Genomic DNA, 25944 nt, shown 5'->3' on the forward strand with positions numbered 1-25944 from the left:
TCACCCTTCAAGTCTAAATGTTTTTGTACAAACTATACGAATCCGTGGCTATTTACTTATTTAGAACAATCTAAAATTACTTAAACTGGACTACTGGAAAATATATAAATCCAATTCTCTTTAAAAATTGTCTCTCCATTTATTATTTTAATACCTGCCAAAGAAACCATTTATTTCTAACCTTTTCAAAACACACATTTGTTATAGGCAAATTGATGCGTTAAAAGCATTCATGATGACAACCTATAAGAGAAATAATATTGCGATAAATTACTTTGTCAAAAGCAATAAAGCATGAGTAAATATATCGACGTTTGGTAGTTCCCTCCCACCTCTTCACTATCAACTCAGAAGCGTCTTGTCCCGGCGTCTTGTTTGACGCATAATTCAATATTTAAGTTGTGTCGTTCTCACCGATTCCCAATAGTTCGGCTTCCTAACCGGAAGGTCTAGTTTATCACCGACAAATAATCAAATGGTATAGACCGTGAAAACAATAAACGTAGACTTGGATCAAATTGACACATAATTGATAAGAAGACCAAATAAGGAAGCAATATTGGCAGTGATGCGTTGTATTCCTTGGAAGTAAGTCACGATAATGTTGCCATTAGGCCGGTACCCAGGTTTTTGTTTTGGGGGTGTGGATTTTGAAAAAGTCGACCTTTTTCAGGAGAGGAGATGATTTTGTAAATGGTGGACCATTTCCCAAAACTATGGACCTTTTGTTACCAAAAAAAGCATAACAAACCTGATTTTTTGGGACCTTTTGACGCTTTTGTAAATATGGAGGTTGCGACCGTATCCCTTCGCAACTCCCCCCCCCCCACACACACACACACACCCCACACCCACACAGACACCCCTACCATGCATACGAGAATCTGGTTGCTATATATTAGAAAATTATTTTGATAATAGTATGTTCTTGTTGGATTCATAATTTATCGAGGCAGTTTGATTCGTTTCCAATACTATAACTAATGCTGCTGGTAATTGTCTGCAGCGTCTCATCGGCAAAACACACAACAACTATAGACAGTGCCCAATCTCTGATGATGATTTAATTAAATCTATCTCTGAGGGAAGTTGGACGGTTGGGATCACTTAAACCCGGTTTAACCCACCAGGCTCTGGCCCTAAGTCCAGAGACCTCAGATGATTGCTTGATGCCTACCCAAAGGAGATATGCAGCTCAAGAAATACTTCCCGAGACAACTTTAAAGATACATTAGAATGAAGTGCTCATCTGAGTAGGGGTGAAATCCCGGGTGAAATAAGGCCCCGAAGGTGACTGCGCTGGTGATCTACCAATGAATTACTTCTCTCTAATATAAACGTGACATTACTTAATCAAGCAAAGCAATGCGTTTCACCATAAAGTATTTCTTCGATGTAATTAAAGTTAACGTTGTTAACCTTATTAGTATATTATGTTGATAATCATGTAGTATACGCTTTTTATCAGAATAAACTAAAGATATAATGATAAACACAATGTTTCAAACAATTGCCCAAAGGGCGCTGTCATTAGATTTCAAGACATGTTTTTTTATAGTTTGTTATTTTCGGTTCATCAATAATTGTTTTGGATTTGTGAATAAAGGTGTCTCAAACATATGTAAAAAAAAAACTGTATGTCAAAGTTAATTATAACGACTTCTTCCTTGATGACGTGTATCAGTTTGGAGTTGATTGTTTTTAATATAGAAGAGATTCAACTTAAATTCAGTATTAAATGTATTGTGTGCAATAAAATTCAATATAAATTTATTAAGTGGCATATTACTTCAATTATATCATGCAGAAATCTAACCTAGTACCTGTAATTGGAATGTCATATCAGTAATTGATTGTTACCCAATTACAACAAGTGTAATTAAATCAAGCAACAATTGATGATAATGTGGCGTATTCTGTAGAGTTTTTAATTTCCTGTATCAAATATTAAGATGTTATCAAAAGTGTATATATAAACAGAACACCTTCTCTGCTATTATAGAATACTCAAATTGATTAAAAAGTTGAGAAATATATTGGCCTAAATGAACAATTATAGGGATTCAAGTTACCTATCAAAACCTTCCATGAAGTAAGCTTACCAGCTTCAATACGTATAGTTGGATATCATTCACATCATGTAAAAAAACGGAAACTCTGCGAATGTGTGCATATTAATGCCGTTTCAATAGAGCAATTGACAACTCATCTCTTTCAAATCTGCTTAATAAGTGCAGCCACCTTGGGTACCGTGCGAGCAACACAACCACCAAATTGTCTGCTAAAGCCTACGCAGATGATCTCAAACTGATTGCCATTAAGTTGGTCAACATAGTCAATGACTTCCTTAGGTGAACACGCAGCATGAAAGCCAAACCAATCAAATGCCAGTCGCATGCAATTAAGACGTTCGTCCAAAACAGTGTACAAAGACGAGAAGGACAGAAAACTCAGTATGCCGTATTCGACCCTAATTCAACAATTGGTGGAGGAGAGATTATTAGTATCCACAGTATCCAAAGACATGAAGCCGCAGGAACACAGCATGTGATTGACCGTGACAAAGGGGTTAGACATCGACCCTGTCTGGGACAACCTCCTGACCCCTCGGAACCAAGGGGGCTACACAACATCTTCCTGTTTGACGTCATCAACATCTGTGATGTCATCGGAGGTGTCCTAGTACTACATCACTAGCAACAACAATCTTCAGAGCAATAACATCCGTTGAAGACGCCGGTTGACCCGGTGAAAGTGCTCCGTGAGTGTACCAAATTTGAGTACCGTAGAAGTATAATTTTGCTTTCTATTTACGCGTCTACGTATGAATATACATCATTATACTTCATTCACATCTTCACAATATATGATGTAATCTGGGAAATTCCAAAGAATGGTTATAAACAATAACACTTCCTGTGGGTTTTCCCAACATGATATCATATTCACTTTACAATCTTGGGGATTCCCCAACAATAAATAGTCCTGCCTTTGTTTACAGTGATTACATCATTCTATAATTCTATATTGATAGTATCTTGATCAAGATTGACACAAGACTTCAAAGTGAAAGGCTTCGTGCAAACTAATACTAAAAATGATTACAGTGTCGGTCCTAGTAACCTCTCACGCTACTTTTTACAATCATAATAAAGGGAATACCTTAAGGGCTGACGGGTAAACGCTGGCGTAGATTATGTAATATAAAGCTGTAAAACCGTGACGCATCTGATCATCTGAACACAGATTACACTTTATCCTACCATCGTAACTGGATTCTTTACTGGAACAAGAAATGGCAAGATCGAAACAAGACAGCTTTCCTGCATATATCTGATTTTACAATGATTTTGATCGAGTATGTTAAATAAATTAATAAAGAATCTAAAACAGTAATAGAGGAATATCAGTAAAGCGCGACAGAAAGTACTGTTTAACTCACTTCGTGCAAGTGCTGTACAGTGATTTTATAATGTTACTGCAAATATATTGAGGATTATAAAATGATTACGATTGAGCAGTTTGTACAAAACATAAACTATGTACTTTGCTCCCCGTAGTATAGGTTTCCAGAGGATTATAACTGTTCTTTTATGTAGCCCAAATTAAAAAGGTAAGAACGTGATCACGGGATTTTCTAGAACTGCATTTGCATATCGGGGTTGCTCTAATATTCGCTGTGAGTTGTGCATTGTAAGTCGTCAAAGCAAACTAAGCGAAATTATATTCTACCACACGAATTGTGTTCATAATTATTGTAGTTCGATCAAACGTTTCCTTTAACAATCTGAGCTAAATATTATTGAAGCTTAACTTTTGTGACGTCTGTATCGTACTCAGTTAATTGTATTTTCAGAACTATTTTCCACATCATTAATTGAGATGTGCTTTAAAAAGCCTGAAACAATCTGATTCAGCGAATGCAACTTACAATAAAATGAGGAATCTAATTTATAAACAAATCTGGACACAAATTTATTCTTAAGGATTGTTTGATACTCACGTCATCAAATACAAAAGGAGTTGCGGGCGGGCGGAATAAACATAGATACAAAAAAATCACTGGCAACACTAAGTTAATCACCAGGAAACCAGTAGGTGATTGCATGACCAGTTCTCAGTAGCAGTTATAGAAACGTACACAGTAAGTGTACGGTAAAACATGTTCAATATAAAAATCCTTGTTCTTCCACATGTCCGTAGCAAATGAATAACAAAATACAGATTGAAGTGACAGGTTTACATATTAGTACAATTATTAAAACAATAGTCAATTTGTATAATATTATTAAAGCATAAGATCCTATGATATTTTTACATTTTTAAAACCCAATAACATCAAAATCTAAATAAAGTTATACACCTTATATTGAGCATGTATACCTAACTTTTAGCTACACATTGAGCAAGTTCATACTCGCACTACAAACCCCTATACCCAACCTAAGTACACCGCAACACCAGCACACCCCTATATACCACAGACCCACCAACCCACCCCCTCCACACATCCCTTGCACCCACATCTTTACTCAAACAGCACACCCCTCATCCTATAGATGAATCCAACGAGCCATGTCATGGTTAGAATTCATTCGATCATTACTGGGTCCCCTCCGCACCAAACTGGTGTTGTGACTGCCCAACTGGGTGGATTAAAGCCGCTTAAAAATCGATTTTATATTGTATTGTGTTGATACCTTTCATCATTCTATTGTCTGCGTATAACACGGGTGATGGAATGCAGTTTAAAGTCCCCGCAAAGGCCGAATCATTTCACATTTTAGGTGCGATGGACGCAACGGGGACCCAGCTATGGCTACCATTGAGGTGTCGTCTATATCCACAAGCATGTGTACACAACTCCATACCATTTGTCCCAAACAATTGACTCTAACACACTGACACAGTTTTTAAAATTGAAAGTAATTAGTAACCTTAGTGAGCGAGGCCTTTAAAAGCCCTACGACGAAAACCATAAAGGATAATTTGTTTGCTGGGATATAGTAAACTACATGTATATTAACTTTATCTTGCAAACATTAAATGCCACATGTATTTTTATGTTCAATTTACATTTAGGTATATAAAATACATCCCCGGTTAAAGTTTAATGGACGTGACATTTTGACCCACTAATGAAGGGGTTCAGCGCGTATAATAGTCCTGTGGAGCAGATTTATGCTACACAATCATGCATTTCTCCGGTTCATTATTTCAAGTCTCATATATGCTTTTAAACCTGTATATCCAATGGTCTATTGCCATTTGGTGCAAATCCCCTATCCAATTACCATGATTGTTACAACAACAGCACTCCAGACCCGTTTTAGAGTGAACATCTATTTTGCAGAATAGCCCATTATCATTAGTAGCTTAAATATTGTGCTATAGACAATAATTTAATGAACGCCACAATCGTGTCTGGAAGTCTAATAACATAACTTAACTGGATTTGGTCAAAAACGTTTTTATAGTTAGCCTATAACTTATCAGAGTAGCAACATGACTTTTATTTAATCATCTCTAAGATGGGCTTCATTAAGTCCCTTGTCTTAGATGTCACGTTCAACGTTAGATTTGAAGTTGAGAAAAAAGAACGTGGGAAAACATTTAACTCAAAGAAAATGACAAATATCAATTCGAACTCACTTTATCGTGTGCCAATTAGGTCTGATGCCCAACCATGTGATCTATATGCTTATGAGATACAGTTGTTAACCTGAAATACAATAGATTGTTCTTACAACAATACTTGCTTGTACAGCCGCCTGTATCGTAATTGATATGTGGAGGGCGCCTGCATTATTTTTTCTTTCGACTCTTCCGTCAAAAACAATCATTTAGAATCATATATGCTTGCAGATGGAATTCTACGGTATATAAAGTAAACAACACTAAATTGTAAAGAATCCTAATTTACTGCCGATTACTGCACCAATAAAGTATCCTTACACTTGGAAGAAAAATCCTTATTTTAACACTAAACCATATTTGAGAAAATGTATTTGTTTAATCGATGCAATTGCTCATCCAGCACATTATGACACCCGATTGAATCCAATGTGACTTCAAGAAGCAAAGTTACAAGCATTTGTTAGACGAAGGTCCAGTTTTAGAAGTGATAAACTGGCCTAGACTGACTAGACATATGATTTGAGTGTGAGGAATGGCTAATTTATAGGTGCCTTTAATTTAAAACAAAAGGAACAAAGGAAAACTGAAACAAAATAAATGACAAATAAAATGAAAGTTATGGAAAGTACAGAGAAATAAAAACTGAAATAAAAACTCCTTTAACATTTTAAATAAAGCTTCATTGCAATAACTGTGTTGTCTCTTTGTTGCACTTGTTGGAATCTTTTTGCGCCTTGTATAGGCCAGTTTGTCACTTTTAAAACTGGACCTTCGTCTATTCAATTGCTTGTAAGTTTACTTCTTGGGGTCACATTGGATTCAATGTGGTGTCGTAATATGCAGGATTAGGTAGTGCATCTGTTAACAAAATTTCAACAAGGTTCAGTTTTGGAATTGTGATTCTTTTTATATATAAGGATTCTTTTTGGCGCAGTATAGATACAACAATATTTGCTCGGTATCTCTCACATGTTGTGAAAATAATGTCTAACTATAATTGTATCATACGCAAAGTCAGGCTTTTTATCCCTACGCATTCTCTCAGTACTGTACAATACTTGAGATCATGTACCAACTCTGTTTGGTGCGCCCAAACAATCCACAGTTTACACATCCAACTTCTCATTGGTGGTACACCAGGTTATATCTAGGATATAACCTGGTATACCACCAACCTGGTTGTACACCTGGTGTACAACCAGGTGGTAGTCGGCAATGGTTGTACACCATAATTGAGAAGTTGGCTGTGTACCCAACTGAAAACACTTAAAGCTCGTGACATCTACATCAATCAAATAGCTAATTTAATGTATCTCAATAATCATGAGCAATAGGTAACCCATTTTCTGGATACTTTATTTAACACAAATAATTATGGATTCATTAAAAGACTTACTCCTGACACTTGCCAAGCTATGGATATTCTCCGTCAACCGACGGCTATGGTATTAGCTGAAAATACCATCTAAATCCGGATTCAAAATTGCGGATGGACATTATTTTTTGGCCGCACAGGGGTCAAAAACTAAAAGTGCTCCGATTTCGATGAAAATGGTCTCAAATTCGTCATGTAAAATAAGTTTTGGAAAACGTTCAAAAATGGGATACAAGAGTCACATAGATAAGATATTAACCATGAATATAAAGCAATATTTATAACGTGTAAAAGTTGAATCATTAGGAATAATGAATCTTCATGGTTTGAAAGACGTTTATAAAGACGTGCGAAGTACATAGTAATAGAGTATGCGCATTGTTCACATCTGAGACTGTTTACTTTCAATTCAATTTCAATTCAATTTAAGAAACATTCATGTCACACAACTTTTCTCTTGATGTCTGAGATTCCCGCTTCAAGTCTCACTATTTTCTGTACCAAATGATACCGATTTGTGGCAACCCTTACAGTTCTTATTTACGTCATGCAATTTTCTATAAGAAATGTATCCCTTTTATTCATTTAATACCTTAAGAAACTATTAACTTCTTATCAATCTATAAGACAAATAATTGAGCAATAAATTGCTTTATCACAAGCATAATTCAATAGTGAACTTTTCACCGATTCCTAATAGTCTAAACTGGAAGCTCTGTTTCATCACGGTGTAGACCGTGAAAACTGACTTATAATTACTGTAATATATCAGCATCATGTACAATTGACATCGCTTATTATACTAAAGCGGAAGCAGCATCAGAAAGAAATACAAAGTGGCAATGATGCATTGTACCATAAATCATTCCTTGAATTTACGATAGTATTAAAGTAACGATAATGTTGCTATATATTACTATATAGTAACTCATTTCGCTAATAATACCCGGGAATAATAAGCCATTTATCAAAATAAATTACATGAATAATGATAAACACAATGCTTCTCCCGATCTCTGCGTAAATGACTTATATATTTTCAAATGTCGAGACAATTACATTAATTGTTATTTTCGGTTCCCCGCTGTGGTTTCCAATTTGGACAAATGCTGTTGCAAAGTCTTAACAAAAAAAGGAACGATAATATTGAGCAGATATTTATGTTGACAATTTGCATCCCTTTTTAAAATATTATGTTTATGTGGTTCAGAAAGGGATGTCGCCAATTGTCAACTCAAATGTGTCTTTGTTAAAAAAATACATTTCAAAAATATATAATAATGTATTTGATGCAATCTGTGTATATTTATACATTTCAATAAAGCAATTGATAGTTCATCTGTCACTCCACCACTCTCAAAGGTTAATATGATATGATGATCTTTGGGTTTTAACAATACCAGTATCCATATAGTACTCAACAAAAATAAGCATATACCTATTTTATTTTTTTGGTTTATTCTCTTTGTGAATTTCCATATCTGTCAACGTACGTTTGTTAGCTGTAAACGGCAAAAGCAAATAATACCTTTAACTATTCGTAGAAAATCTTTCTGTTGTGCTTTTTATAAGTATGATATTTGCGTTGTGGTAGCGTATTGTCTGCACCTGAACTCTAATGACAAAATCGTTATGGCGAAGTTCCAAGCATTCGTCGGTTTCATTTTTTACTACGGAATCGATTAAGAAAAAATAAAACCTTTTATTTCACAAGATAGTAATGTCGAATAACGAGAAAATAGATTTTTTTAAATATAACTTGTTTCCTTAGGTTACCACGATGCCAGGAAATATATAAATAATCAAAACGTAGATATTAAATATAGGTATATTATAACCAAATCGGAACAAGTAACCATTAGCTGAGCCTCACTTGAACCAGTTCTGTAGCAAACATAGAAACTATATAGAATCGATTAAGAAAAAAATGATAAAAATATAGCTTTTTCCGTAGCTTTACCACACTACTAAGAAATATATAAATAATCAAAACGTCGGTAATATAAGTAAATATAACCAAATCGAAACAAATAACCATTAGCTGAGCCTCACTTGAACCAGTTTTCTAGTAAACGTGTCTCTACGTAGAAACCCACTGTAAGTCGAAATATCTTCGTGCCGCTTCTTTTCAATATATTACATTATCTCGATACCAGTGATCTCAAATTGCCTTTACAAATCTAATTCTTATAATGTGATAGGCCACATGAAATCGACTCCATGCCAACAGAGAGGATACTATTTCGACATCTCAAGTTAAAATAACCTTTTTAAATGTGAAATGTAACACATGTTTCATGGACACATATTTCAAACTTTACATTTATATTTCCTGATAATAATCTGGGTATGACTACGTATTATGATCATTGAAAAGAAAAACGTACATAAGAGTATAGCTTCTCTAGCGAAAAATGCTGCGCACTTTCTGACTCAATCCATGTATTTTAATGCTAATATTATATGTGATATGTGTACCTATGATTTGAATATGATACCTCGTATCCTATTTTTGACAAGAAAACTGCCAATGGCATCATGTGACCAGTGAACTGTTTGTGTTGTTTTATCCAATTGGCCTATTTTGATAAGCTGTATAGATTTTCATTTTTCATCTCACATATCTGTTAGCAAATGTTTTGCTACTGACATATCCAAAACTTGCCCTTGAGTGTTTTATGCTGTATTTAACCTTTTTGGAAGGGCTTTTGAATGTATTCTTCCTTTCGTTATTTCCTTGGTGACCCTTTAGTTTTTTTCAGCGATTATTTGCTTCAAATGTCCAAAATTGTTTACCAATTCACTGTTAGGTTAAAGCCGAAGTCAACGTGCTCCGATGTACAGTAAAATGGTGTGACTTGAACAGCTAGGTATTTTACCTATTTTGAATATTATATCAAAACATAAACATATGTTATTTTTTCAACTAGAAAATGTTAATGTGTTCACGCATGATCGTACATAACCTGGAAGTTCCAAGCGCCCCCCCATCAGGGCAACTTTGGTAGGTTGCTAAATTTTAAATGCACTTCATTGAACGATTTAAGCTAATGGAATTGCAGGAGCCCTATTTTCCAGCTTCAGCATGTAGTAAAAGTGCCAAACCTTTGTAATTATTCACGCAAGATAATATAAAAGCATACATACAAGGCAAGATATCAAAAAATCTTAATATAAATACAATTTTTAAATGAATTTTCAGTGTGACCATATTAAGAGATCATGATCGCAAAGACGCCTTGGTGACCACCACACGATATATATGGTAAATGTACAACGGCACACCCCTGGTGGAACAGTTCATAATAGAATAATGGAGAAAAAAGCCATAGCAAATTTGCACAGCACTATTTCAGATTACCATGATTACAGATATTGTTTTATTCTCTTTATACTAGTATATATATAGTTAGAATAAACCAAGTTAACGTTTTCAACTCTAAGTGGTCCTTGTGAAATGAGACAGCATATTACATTGGCTATAACGAATTTTTTATTAGTAAATAATGAGAAGTGACTCATAAAATCGTCTTGTAGCAAAAATATAACCTATAAATAATATGTTATTGTAAAAAAATGCATTTCTATCGATCATGGTCTTAACTATTCTGTGCATTTCAAGTTGTCTGTCCCCTGAGTACGACTGACAACATGTCACAAGTCCTACCATAGGTAAAGGAATACACTGTCGTAAATGTCACAGAATGGCCGGTCTGTATTGAGACCGATCATCACAAATGTCTATTCCCAATCTATTTATTTGAATAGCCGCTTTAACTGCAAGAAATTGAAACACGATGCAAAACTTTACAGTATGCGAGTTATAGAAATCCAAACAAAGCTATTGAGAGCCACTGGCAAGGCCCCATGAGAACGCCTTTGTTATGAGGAATTGAAAGAAGACATCAGAATGAATAACATGGCAAGGAAACCTCATCTATGAGATTCATCCATTCTTAAAATGACCACCTTTTTTTCCGCTAATTTGTTTTAGGCGCGTATTGAAAACACGAACTCAGTTAATGAAAAGAAATGTGTCATATAAAAAGTTTCAAATGGTGAAGAGTCCATTCACTACACAATAGTAACGTGATTCTTATATAAATTCGCAAAGTGCCTGGTACTTTACTTGTCCGTCTTTATCATCGTTGAACTTGGCTGCAATTATCGAATTAGCCGGCCATTAGAAAATTAAGTTTTATCAGTTACTACTTACATTACTGGTAGGATGCTGAACAAGAGGACCGATGTAATAACAGACGAGGATTTTATTGCAAATGCCTTTTAACAATGTCAATCACTGACCAGGTTTTATAACTTGTTAAGGGAGTACTACACCCCTCGATAAATATGTGTCTATTTTTGCATATTTCTCAAAAACTAATAACACAGTGGTAACAAAAGTTATGTATATTATAGGGGCAAGGAATACTACACAGAGCGGTTCGTTAATTATGATAAAAATAAGGTACAATTAGGATGTACCTCATTTCTTATCATAAAAAAATGAACCGCTTGTCTTGAATCACTGAAATTTCAGTGTAGTAATTGGATTCCTTGCCCCAATAATATACATCACTTTTGTTACCAGTGTGTTATTATTTTTTGAGAAAAATGCAAAAAAAGTCACAAATTTACCACAGGGGTGTAGTACCCCCTTAACATTGAATATTAGATCTCTACAGTTGCCAAACTGGGCAAAGACAAAATAATGGTACCAAATAAAGTTTGGGCTAACATAAAAAAGGACAAACTATTTTTGACCGAAGCTCAATTTATTGGAGGAATTCGCGTATTCTTTTAGATGACCACATTATTGTATTTTCTACTCAAATTATGAGGTGTAGGAAAACTTAGTCTTGGGCTTAAAAATTATTATCCTGTTTCAGCCCTATACAATATTAAATTTATCTTATCAAACAAAGGCTGTAAGATGTTCAGCATGAAGACTTCACAGTTTGTACAATGGAAAAGGCTATATTTAGCATTGTGGTAAATTGCAGTTCCGGCAAGCTATTCAAAACGATATTGTTATAACACAAAAGACGTAATCGTGACCATGCGTTTCTTGGCTTCACCACATCGCTTATCACTACATCAGTACAAAGGTCTTTCCTATAAAGGAAATAAGGGTTCTGATCTTTAAAAATATTATTATCAGGCCTGCAAAAGGCCTATCTGGTATGTCTACTTGCATTGAAAATAAAAATGTTAAAACATGTCAATCCAAATGATCATATTATTCAATACATTAAGAAAACAAAGCATCTGGGAGATATGGCTGTAATGTTACTTACGAATACTTCAAAATACTTCGAATACTTTAGGTAATAGAGGAATGCGATATTACATAACATAATATAATTACAACAGAATAGGTTTGACTCTTTTCATAATCATTACAAAGATAGCGATTCTCCCTAAATTTAGGTTTTAATATTTCTTGTTAGCTTCTCGAGGATTTGTTATATGAAAAGTTTGCAAATTAAAACAGATAATAAAAATAGGTTAATTTGGACAAAACACCAAAAGTAAATCTCTGTTTACACAATGTCACTGGAACTACTTTTGTCGCCTTAGATATTGTACAATCCTAAGACACTCCATCTATATTATTAACACAATGATATATCGTATCACATTTTCTAGTAAATCATGTTACTAATGAAAAATGTGTTTCTATCGACAAAAAGATTTATGCTCTTTATGTGCAATACACTTTAACTTTTATCCTGAAATCCTGTGGAAATTCCTTACACAGCATCGTGGACAAAAGTACGTATGGTGGTTAAGCGCGCTCGGTTGCCGCTTTAAACCAGTACTTGATTACAGCTGAAAACAATAGTACTCTGATAGCTTGTGTTTGGTTAAGAATCCAAAAATAAAAATTCACGACGCACAAAGCAACGGGTGATATAGACAGATGTTCTAAGAATCGGTGTGGAGATACTAATTGAAAAGAGTAATCTACGTTTGATATTTGACATTTTCTCGACAAGTCATATAGTCAGTGATAAACCTTAATGTTCATGTATTCAGTATGTAGCCAGGTGGCGTAGATTTTGATTGATCAGCAGTCAAGGTGAACATTTAAGTGTGATAAGTAGACACTTGTGCTGTGTGAGGATATTCTTTGCACACTAAAGATTTGTCAGCAACTCAGCTTCTGCATATTCTCATATACTCGGCTATATATAATAATGAGAAGTATAATGCATCACTATGTTGAATCACATTAGACATTGCACTTTTCCTTACTGTTCTTCTTATATGACCAAGTCTATTCTGTATTCATCAAATTAGATCAGACAAGATAAGAGGCACTACCATTTCTGCCATGCTTTTTTAATGTTTACACGCTTTTACAGCAATAATAGCATTAATAGCATTAATTATATGCAAGAACAAAAGCACTACAACGTGCACATTATTTTGCACTCATTTGCATGATTGAGAAACAAGGTTAAAACATTACTACTATTACTATTACCAGCTACTCGGTGAATACTTTCTGTTGGCAAACAAATCATTGGCTGTTACCGATCTCCCCATTTCAGTACTGTCCCCTGAGCGCGACTTGTCAGCATGTCACCTAGTTTTGCCATGGGTCCTTAAGCAATACACTGTCGTAAATGTCGGAGATTGTCCCGTATTGAGACCGCTCACCGCATGTCTCTTTTCCCAATCCATTTATTTGAATAGCCACGTTTATGGAAGCATAAAAAGTGTATCATTTCGAGCAAAACCCAAGAATCGGTCGCTATACCCGGGTTTCGCCAGCCCATTCTAAGGTTTTGCTCCCCAAACTAAGGAATAGCTCACCAAAACTAAAATCGGGTAGGTATTCTAGGGTTTTGCTGTCCATACCTAAGAATGGGCAGCATTACTATGGTATAGCCGCCGAATCTTGGGTTTAGCCCGGCAAAACTCAAATCCGGGTAGCTATTCTAAGGTTTGGAAGCCATTCCTAGGAATAGCCCGCAAAACCAGGGTATAGCGCCAGAAATCTTAGGTTTAGCTCGGTAAAACTCAAATCGGGGTGCAAATCTAGAGTTTTGAAGCCCATTCCTAGGAATAGCCAGCAAACCCAAGAATGGGATATTGAAACCCAAGTATAGCGACCAATTCTTGGGTTTTGCTCCCCCAAACCAAGGAATGAGTAGCAATACCACGGTTTGGCTCGCTAAATGATATACTTGTGCCGCTAAACCCAGGTTTCGGTAGCGAATCTAGGGTTTCGTGGCTAAACCCAAGAATGGGCAGCAAAACCACAGTTTTGCTCGATAATGATACACTTGTGCCGCTAAACCCCGGATTCGCAGCTGAAAAGAAGTTTTGCTCGTAAACATGGTAAAGCCGAAGGACTTCTAATTATGTTAATACGAGATACGCAAATGTCATTTAATTAACTAACCTTGTAGTGACATGAATGTTATGACGTTACTATGTGGACGGCCATGCCCAATTAAAAAGTATATTAAAAAGCCATGCCTAGTAAATATTCGAGTAAAATAAATGTTTTAACACATATGTTGGATTGTCTTCACGGTATTGTTTTTATCATGTTTATCACTACATTCCCTGCCAAGACGGCCTGCTATTTATTTAATTCGTTCGTTCTTTTTTCTTATTTATTTATTTACGTATTTAAATAAACAAATAAATGAATAAATAAATAAATAAATAAATAAATACGTGTGTCATAAAATTATGATTACCCCTTCCCTGTTTTCTAGTGTAAACAATATTTATTTTCAAAATACACTTTTTATTATAGACTATTTTATTTTCACTTCAGCTCAATTTAACAGTTGTATTTGTAATTGCAATTAGATACGATGTGCGTGTAAAACATGATTTTAAATATTTGTATATTAATTTTCTCAGAGGACTTGCAGTAAATCGTTTGATCTGATTATATTTTTGTTGTGGTGGTGCTATGACGATGACGGATGATGATGATGATGATGATGATGATGATGATGATGATGATGATGATGATGATGATGATGATAACTAATACACTAACGACAAAGAGGAACAAACATGACGATGACGGATGATGATGATGATGATGATGATGATGATGATGATGATGATGATGATGATGATGATGATGATGATGATGATGATGATAAACTAATACACTTACGAGAAAGAGGAACAAACATACATGCATGCCTAACATATCATAATATTTTGAACATAGAAATAATGTAGGTGAAATGACCTCTTGTATATTCTTGCAGAATGCTGTTCGACACACCGTATATTACAAAAATATTTAAGGTCACGAATACCGTATCAAATAGCGAAATCACAACTGATTCAGTGTTTTCAGACCCGATTCAGGGTTTCCAAGCCCGATTCAAGGTTTCCATAGCTAAACCCTAGAATGGGGGCGAAACTAGGGTTTTGCTGCTAAACCCTGGTTTTGCGCGCTATTCCTAGGAATAGCCCAAAACCATAGAATCGCTACCCCATTGAGTTTTACCGAGCTAAACCCAAGATTCGGAGGCTATACCATGGTATTGCTAGCTATTCCTAGGAATAGGCTTCAAAACTCTAGAATTGCTCCCCGATTTGAGTTTCACCGTGCTAAATCTAAGATTCGGGGGCTATACCCTGGTTTTGCGGGCTATTCCTAGGAATGGGCTTCAAAACCTTAGAATAGCTACCCGGATTTGAGTTTTGCTTGGCTAAACCCAGGATTCGGAGGCTATACTATAGTATTGCTGCCCATTCATAGGAATGGCCTGCAAAACCCTAGAATTGCTACCCGATTTGAGTTTTGGTGGGCTATTCCTTAGTTTGGGGAGCAAAACCCAAGAATGGGCTGGCTAAACCCGGGTATAGCGACCGATTCTTGGGTTTTGCTCGAAATGATACACTTATGCTTCCATACACGTTAACCATAAGAAATCGAAAGACATTCCCCACGTAGAGCTAAAGAAATCGAAACAATGCTATTGAGATTCACTGTCAAGGTCCCATGAGAATGTCATGGTTGTGATGCATTTAATAGATGACATGGCTAGTGAACATTTTACTTAAACAGTTAACTGACCACCTTTATATGCAGTTCTAAGATTTCACCGCTACCAGTTGCAAGTATATTTTGCAAAATCGACCACAATTTATTGTGGTTGCTATACAATTATAATTCTGCATTTTTTTTGTAATAAAAAATAATGCCATCGTGTCATTGAGACCAAATTGCCAACAGTGAAAGCCCAATTCACCAAAGGATAGTAACTTGATTCATATTTTAATATTTTTAAGTGTCTGATGATTTTATTGCATATATTTGTCAAGTTTGAGCTTGAATGCTCTACTATTGAATTACAAGCCATTAGAAAATTAAACTTTATCTGTTTAAGTTCATTTCACACCCTTGACAGGTAATCAAACAAAGGAATAAAGGATAAATTATCAGTCGCGGAACTAACGGCATTATGTCATTATACATTGTAAAGCACTGACCAGATATTTGTCGCAGAGGTAGTGATGTAACAGGATTAATTATCATAGTGATAGGTGCAAACAATTTTTGAATGTAATAATCTTAGCTAATTCACGCTTTTGACTTTTTCCGTTTTCTATTTATAAAAATTGCTTTTAAGATAATTAAAGACTGTTTATGCAATGACTGTCAATTTGTAACCGATCAGCCGTTTCAAGCATTGTTCACCTTGTAATTACAAGTACAGTGAACTCCAGTGAGCAATAGAGGCCCTGCATGCTAATAGTTAATATTCAAATAATTTTATACATATGATGCTTCAGTTTTTACACAAAACATATTTCACTCGGCTATTTTAAAAAGGTAATCAGGTTTCCTCAGCATGTGCAAGAAAATAGCATTCAAATTTTTCTTATTCTAGTAGCCTTTTAGAAATACTTGGTGAACCGCGTCCACTTCTGTAGCTCCAAACAAAGGATTTGAACCGATGTCCTTCACCGTAATCATGGTGCAGTGCAGACCATTCAATCAAATGTTGTCATCAACCTATTTTTATCGTAGTGCAATATTTTGTTATGTATGTGAGACGAACTGTCGCGATAGATTGCAATCATGCTTTTGTTGAATGTATTTGAGTCCGCCATATTTACGGTATGATGCGTCATATGCACAACCTCTATAGACGAATCCATTTTCACGCATTCCTACACCTCAATGGCATCCATAGCTGGGTCCCCGACGGCTCAATCCCACCTAAAATGTGAAATTATTCGGCCTTGGACATTGTTGGAGGGGATTTTAAGCTGCATTCTATCTCCCGATCACTGCATAAATGACCTATAATTTTCAAATGTCGAGACAATTACATTAATTGTTATTTTCGGTTCCCCGCTGTGGTTTCCACTTTGGACAAATGCTGCTGATAATTTGGCTGCAGAGTCTTACCAGAAAAACGCACGACAACTAAAAATTGAACAGACATGTAGGTTAACAATTTGCATCCCTTTTGAAAATATTATGTTTTTGTGATTAAAAAGGGATGTTGACAATTGTCAACTCAAATGTGTCTTTGTTAACAAAAATACATTTCAAAAACATATAATAATGTATTAGAATCAATCTGTGTATATTTATACATTTCAATAAAGCAATTGATAGTTCATCTGTCACTCCACCACTCTCATAAGGTTAATATGATATGATGATCTTTGGGTTTTAACAATACAGTATCCACATTACTCAACAAAAATAAGCTTATACCTATTTTATTTTCTTGGTTTATTCTCTTAGTGCATTTGCATATCTGTCAACGTAAGTTGCGTTATCTGTAAAAACAAATAATACCTTTAATTCTTCGTACGATTTGAACATATTTCTGTTGTGCTTTTTATAAGTATGATATTTGCGTTGTGGTAGCGCATTGTCCGCACATGAACTCTTTAATGACAAAATCGAATCGTTATGGCGAAGTTCCAAGCATTCGTCGGTTTCATTTTTTACTACGGAATCGATTAAGAAAAAATAAAAACCTTTTATTTCACAAGATGGTAATGTCGAATAAGGGGAAAATGGATTTATAAAAAAATATAACTTGTTTCCTTAGGTTACCACGTGGCAGGAAATATATAAATAATCAAAACGTAGGTATTAAATATAGGTATATTATAACCAAATCGGAACAAGTAACCATTAGCTGAGCCTCACTTGAGCCAGTTCTGTAGCAAACATAGAGACTGTGGAATCGATTAAGGAAAACAATGATAAAAAAATATAGCTTTTCCCTTAGCTTTACCACGCTACTAAGAAATATATAAATAATCAAAACGTCGGTAATACAGGTAAATATAACCAAATCGAAACAAATAACCATTAGCTGAGCCTCACTTGAACCAGTTTTCTAGTAAACCTGTCTCCACGTAGAAACCCACTGTAAGTCGAAATATTTTCGTGCCGCTTCTTTTCAATATATTACATTACCTCGATACCAGTGATCTCAAATTGCCTTTACAAATCTAATTCTTATAATGTGATAGGCCACATGAAATCGAATCCGTGCCAACAGAGAGGATACTATTTCGACATCTCAAGTTAAAATAACCTTTTTAAATGTGAAATTTAACACATGTTTCATGGACACATACTCAGAATGTTACAAACTTTACATTTATGATAATAATCTGGGTATGACTACTTATTGAAATATGATCATTGAAAAGAAAAATGTTTTGCACTTTCTGATTCAATCCATATATTTTAATGCTATGAAAAAAAAATCATTTTAATATTATATGTGTACCTATGATTTAAATATGATACCTCGTATCATATTTCTGACAAGAAAACTGCCAATGGCATCATGTGACCAGTGAACTGTTTGTGTTGTTTTATCCAATTGGCCTATTTTGATAAGCTGTATAGATTTTCATTTTTCATCTCACATATCTGTTAGCAGATGTTTTGCTACTGACATATCCTAAAGTTGCCCTTGGGTGTTTTTGGAGTTTATGCTGCATTTAACCCTTTTGGTAGGGATTTTGAATGCATTCTTCCTTTCTTTATTTCCTTGGTGACCCGTTGGTCTTTTTTTCAGCGATTATTTGCTTCAAATGTCCAAAATGGTTTACCCATTCACTGTTAGGTTGAAGCTGAAATCAAAGTGCTCCGATGTACAGTAAAATTGTGTGACTTGAACAGCTAGGTATTTTACCTATTTTGAATACTATATCAAAACATAAACATATGTTATTTCTTCAACTAGAAAATGTTAATGTGTTCACGCATGATCGTGCATAACCTGGAAGTTCCAAGCGCCCCCCTAATCAGGGCAACTTTGGTAGGTTGCTAAATATTAAATGCACTTCATTGAACGATTTAAGCTAATGGAATTGCAGGAGCCCTATTTTCCAGCTTCAGCATGTAGTAAAAGTGCCAAACCTTTGTAATTATTCACACAAGATAATATAAAAGCATACATACAAGGCAAGATATAAAAAAATCTTAATAGAAATACATATTTGGTGTAAAAATAACAGTTACAAAGATTTTTTTTAATGAATTTTCAGTGTGACCATATTAAGAGATCATGATCGCAAAGACCCCTTGGTGACCACCACACGATATATATGGTAAATGTACAACGGCACACCCCCCTGGTGGAACCGTTCATAATAGAATAATGGAGAAAAAAGCCATAGCAAATTTGCACAGCACTATTTCAGATTACCATGATTACAGATATTGTTTTATTCTCTTTATACTTGTATATAGTTAGGAGATACCAAGATAACGTTTTCAACTCTAAATGGTCCTTGTGAAATCAGACAGCATATTAGTGATTACATTGGCTATAATGAAGTTTTTATTAGTAAATAATGAGAAGTGACTCATTAAATCGTCTTGTAGCAAAAATATAACCTATTAATAATATGTTATTATGAAAAATGCATTTCTACCGATCATGGCTTGACCATTCTGTGCATTTCAAGTTGTCTGTCCCCTGAGTACGACTGACAACATGTCACAAGTCCTACCATAGGTAAGGAATACACTGTCGTAAATGTCACAGAATGGCCGGCCTGTATTGAGACCGTTCATCTCAAATGTCTATTCCCAATCTATTTATTTGAATAGCCGCTTTAACTGCAAGAAATTGAAACACGATGCACAACTTTACAGTATGCGAGTTATAGAAATCCAAACAAAGCTATTGAGAGCCACTGGCAAGGCCCCATGAGAACGCCTTTGTTATGAGGAATTGAAAGAAGACATCAGAATGAATAACATGGCAAGGAAACCTCATCTATGAGATTCGTCCATTCTTAAAATGACCACCTTTTTTCCCGCTAATTTGTTTTAGGCGCGTATTGAAAACACGAACTCAGTTAATGAAAAGAAATGTGTCATATAAAAAGTTTCAAATGGTGAAGAGTACATTCACTACATAATAGTAACGCGATTCTTATATAAATTCACAAAGTACCTGGTACTTTACTTGCCCGCCTTTATCATCGTTGAACTTGGCTGCAATTATCGAAGTAGCCAGCCATTAGAAAATTAAGTTTTATCCGTTACTTCTTACATTCTGGTAGGATGCTGAACAAGAGGAACGATGTAATAACAGACGAGGATTTTATTACAAATGCCCTTTAACAATGTCAATCACTGACCAGGTTTTATGACTTGTTAAGGGGGTACTACACCCCTGGCCATTTTTTGCCTATTTTTGCATTTTTCTCAAAAATATAGCACATTGGTGACAAGTAAGATATGTATATTATAGGGGCGAGGACTACAACTACTGTACTGAAAATTCAGCAACTCAAAGCAAGTAGTTATTGATTTATTGATCAAATAGTGGTTTTCCCTCATTTTTGACTGTAGGTCCACAACCGTTGTCTGTGCTGAAATAAAATTTCCAGTGTAGTAGTTTTAGTCCTTGCCCATATAATATACATATCTTATTTGTCCCCAATGCGCTATAATTTTTGAGAAAAATGCAAAAATAGGCACACAATTGGGCAGGGGTGTAGTACCCCCTTAACATGTCAACAACTTCACCAAAAACTGAATACATTGAATATTAGATCTCTACAGTTGGCAAAACTGGGCAAAGACAAAATAATGGTACTAAGTAAAGTTTGGGCTAACATAAAAAAGGACAAAATAAGTTTGGCCGAAACTCAATTTATTGGACGAATTCGCGTATTCTTTTAGATGACCACAGTATTGCATTTTCTACTCAAATTATGAGGTGTAGAAAAACAGATGTAGATTAAAAATTATTATCCTGTTTCAGCCCTATACAATATTAGATTTATCTTATCAAGCAGAGGCTGTAAGATGTTCAGCATGAAGACTTCACAATTTGTACAAAGGAAAGGGTATATTTAGCATTGTGGTAAATTGCAGTTCCGGCAAGCTATTCAACACGATATTGTTGTAACACAAAAGACGTCACCGTGACCACCCGTTTCTTGGCTTCACCACATCGCTTATCACAACATCAGTACAAAGGTCTTTCCTATAAAAGAATTAAGGGTTTTGAATTGGGTTTTACGTAATCTTTAAAACTATTATTATCAGGCCTGCAAAAGGCCTATCTGGTCTGTTACTTGCATAGAAAATGAAAAAGTTAAAACAAGTCAATCCAAATGAACAATTATTCAATACATTAAGAGAGATAGGAGATATGGCTGTAATGTTACTTACGAATACTTCAAAATACTTCGAATACTTTAGGTAATAGAGCAATGCGATATTACATAACATAATATAATTACAACCGAATAGGTTTGACTATTTTCATAATCATTACACAAATAGCCATTTTCCCTAAAAAATAGCAACGTGCGACATAGGCAGGTGTTCTAAGAATCGGTGTAGATATACTAATTGAATACAATAAGCTACGTTTTAAATTTGACATTTTCTCGACAAGTCTTATAGTCACTGATAAAGCTTAATGTTCGTGTATTCAGTATGTAGCCAGGTGGCGTAGATTTTGATTGATCAGCAGTCAAGGTGAACATTTAAGTGATGATAAGTAGACACTAAGTGTGAGGATATTCTTTGCACACTAAAGATTTGTCAGCAACTCAACGTCTGCATATATTCTCATATACTCGGCTATAATAATGAGAAGTATAATGCATTACCATGTTGAATCACATTAGACATTGCACTTTTCTTTGGTGTTCTTCTTATATGACCAAGCCTATTCTGTATTCATCAAATTAGATCAGGCAAGATAAGAGGCACTACCATATCTGCCATGCTTTTTTAATGTTTACGCGCTTTTACAGCAATAATAGCATTAATAGCATTAATTATATGCAAGAACAAAAGCACTACAACGTGCACATTATTTAGCACTCATTTGCATGGTTGAGAAACAAGGTTAAAACATTACTACAAAAACTAGGTTTAAACAAATTACTTCAAGCAATGTGTAGCTATTCCCTTTTACTTACACACTTCCCCCACCTGGGGCTCCAGCTACTCGGTGAATACTTTCCTTTCGCAAACAAATCATTGTTACCGAGATCCGCATTTCAGTACTGTCCCCTGAGTGCGACTTGTCAGCATGTCACCTAGTTTTGTCATGGGTCCTTAAGCAATACACTGTCGTAAATGTCGGAGATTGTCCCGTATTGAGACCGCTCATCGCATGTCCCTTTTCCCAATCTATTTATTTGAATAGCCACACATTAACCATAAGAAATTGAAAGACGCAGTAAAACTTTCCCCACGTAGAGCTAAAGAAATCGAAACAATGCTATTGAGACTCACTGTCAAGGTCCCATGAGAATGTCATGGTTGTGATGCATTGAATAGATAACATGGCTAGTGAACATTTTACTTAAAATGACCACCTTTATAATGCAGTTCTAAGATTTCACCGCTACCATGCAGTTGAAAGTATATTTTGGAAAACCGATCACAATTTATTGTGGTTGCTATCCAATTTTGTAATAAAAAATAATGTCATCGTGTCATTGGGACCAAATTGCCAACAGTGAAAGCCCAATTCACCAAAGGATAGTAACTTGATTCATATTTTAATATTTTTAAGTGTCTGATGATTTTATTGCATATTGTAATGTGTTGAGCAGTAGATTATCAAAAATGTTTTTAAGGTTATGAAAACGTTTTATACTCTTAATATACCCTTTATATAACCCGACATTTAAACGTTTTCTGACAACCTTTTATAACCTTTTGCGAATGATGTCGAAAACGTTTTGTGTTTGCTGGGTAGCTACTGTTCCGCAAACCTTGTATTAGTCGTATATTTTTAGCGCTTTTTTGATGAAATGTTACTTTTTTCATACATTTTTGGTTCTTTCAATCATGCATACCATCAACGCATGCACATATTTCTATTTTTATCGCAACAAATTCTATTGTCCTGATTATGATCTCTCATACCATACCAATAATTATATTTGTTTATGTTTTATTTTGGAGATAATTTGGATTCTTTCTTCTACCATGTGGGCTCATTTCTCGCGATTTTCACACCATTTTTGTTTGTCGTTGAGGCATATTTTTGGTGAAGTTCAAAGACGGTCCCTTTTCTCATCTGTTGACGGATACATTTCTTCTTTCACAATTATCAATTGAAATATACTGAGATTACCTCATACCAAAAATAAGGCTTGTAAACTGCTTTCAAATTTCCCGCCAATGTTGACAATTGTCAGTGTACATATAGCAATGACTTTATGCAAATAAGATTACGTAATTAAAGGTAGTCTGATACTGATTGTTGTGCGTTTTGAAAGACAAAGGTACAAACTTTATTGACCGTATTGTCATGCATGAGCGGAGATAAATAATGGTTGCGGGATATTATTGACCAACCCTCGTATAAGCCTCTTTTTTTGAAAATTTATCATCAAAATGCCATAAAATAATGTAAAACTTCCCAATTCTCTTATTTCAGCAAATTTGTTTTGTAAATTCAGAACCAAGACTTACAAAGTTCATATCAAGTGACCTCTATTTTCAAAATTGTTTACAAAATGACCCCATTGCGCAATCCGGATGATAGCAGCATTAACTTATTTCACCAAAATATCAAGACAATTTTTTAATTCCCCCAATCGATTTGAAAATTTAGAAATTTCCATAGAAAAATTGCCGAAAAACGGCTGTCCCCCAATAGGCCCCCTATCATTATCGGTCTCCCACCCCCATAGCTCTGCCCCCAAATCGGCTCACAAGCACACCAAGCTTAGTGGTCTTGTTTTTTGGATTGATTATTAATTCTGTTATTAACGCCTTGAAAAAACAATGTAATAATCTTAGCTAATTCACGCTTTTGACTTTTTCCGTTTTCTGTTTATAAAAAATTGCTTTTAAGATAATTAAAGACTGTTTATGCAATGACTGTCAATTTGTAACCGATCAGCCGTTTCAAGCATTGTTCAACTTGTAATTACAAGTACAATGAACTCCAGTGAGCAATAGAGTCCCTGCATGCTAATAGTTAATATTCAAATATTTTTTATACATATGATGCTTCAGTTTTTACACAAAAAATATTTCACTCGGCTATTTTAAAAAGGTAATCAGGTTTCCTCAGCATGTGCAAGAAAATAGCATTAAAATTTTTCTTATTCTAGCAGCCTTTTAGAAATACTTGGTGAACCGCGTCCACTTCTGTAGCTCCAAACAAAGGATTTGAACCGATTCAACTTTGGACAAATGCTGCTGATAATTTGGCTGCAGAGTCCTAACAGAAAAACGCACGACAACTAATATTGAGCAGACAATTAGGTTGAGAATTTGCATCCCTTTTGAAAATAGTATGTTTATGTGGTTCAAAAGGGATGTCGACAATATTGTCAACTCAAATGTGTCTTTGTTAAAAAAATATATTTCAAAAATATATAATAATGTATTCGAAGCAATCAGTGTATATTTATACATTTCAATAAAGCAATTGATAGTTCATCTGTCACTCCACCACTCTCAAAAGGTTAATATGATATGATGATCTTTGGGTTTTAACAATACCATCCATATTACTCAACAAAAATAAGCATGTACCTATTTTATTTATTTGGTTTATTCTCTTAATGCCTTTGCATATCTGTCAACGTACATTGAGTTACCTGTAAAAACAAATGATACCTTTAATTCTTCGTACGATTTGAACATACATTATTTCTGTTGTGCTTTTTATAAGTATGATATTTCCGTTGGGGTAGCGTATTGTCCGCACCTGAAATCTTTAATGACAAAATCGTTATGGGCGAAGTTCGAGGTATTCGTCGTTTTCATTTTTTACTACGGAATCGATTAAGAAAAAATGAAATGCTTTTATTTCACAAGATAGTAATGTAGAATAGCGGGAAAATAACTTGTTTCCTTAGGTTACCACGCTGCCAGGAAATATATAAATAATCAAAACGTGGCTATTAAATATAGGTATATAACCAAATCGGAACAAGTAACCATTAGCTGAGCCTCACTTGAACCAGTTCTGTACCAAACATAGAGACTATGGAATCGATTAACAAAAAAATAAGATGCTTTTACTTCATAAGACAAGGTAATGTCGAAGAAGAGGAAAAAATTATAAATAAATAAAGCTTTTTCCGTAGCTTTACCACGCTACCAAGAGATATATAAATAATCAAAACGTAGGTAATATAGTATATAGAAACAAATAACCATTAGCTGAGCCTCACTTGAACCAGTTTTCTAATAAACGTGTCTCCACGTAAAAACCCACTGTAAGTCGAAATATTTCCGTGCCGCTTCTTTTCATCTCGATACCAGTGACCTCAAATTGCCTTTACAAATCTAATTCTTATAATGTGATAGGCCACATGAAATCGACTCCATACCACTAGAGAGGATACTATTTCGTCACTTCAAGTACAAATTAAAACAACCTTTTTAAATGTGAAACTTAACACATGTTTCATGGACACATACCTCCGAATATTTCAAACTTTGC

Source organism: Amphiura filiformis, chromosome 15 (genome assembly GCF_039555335.1).
Source record: "Amphiura filiformis chromosome 15, Afil_fr2py, whole genome shotgun sequence".
Taxonomy (NCBI): domain Eukaryota; kingdom Metazoa; phylum Echinodermata; class Ophiuroidea; order Amphilepidida; family Amphiuridae; genus Amphiura; species Amphiura filiformis.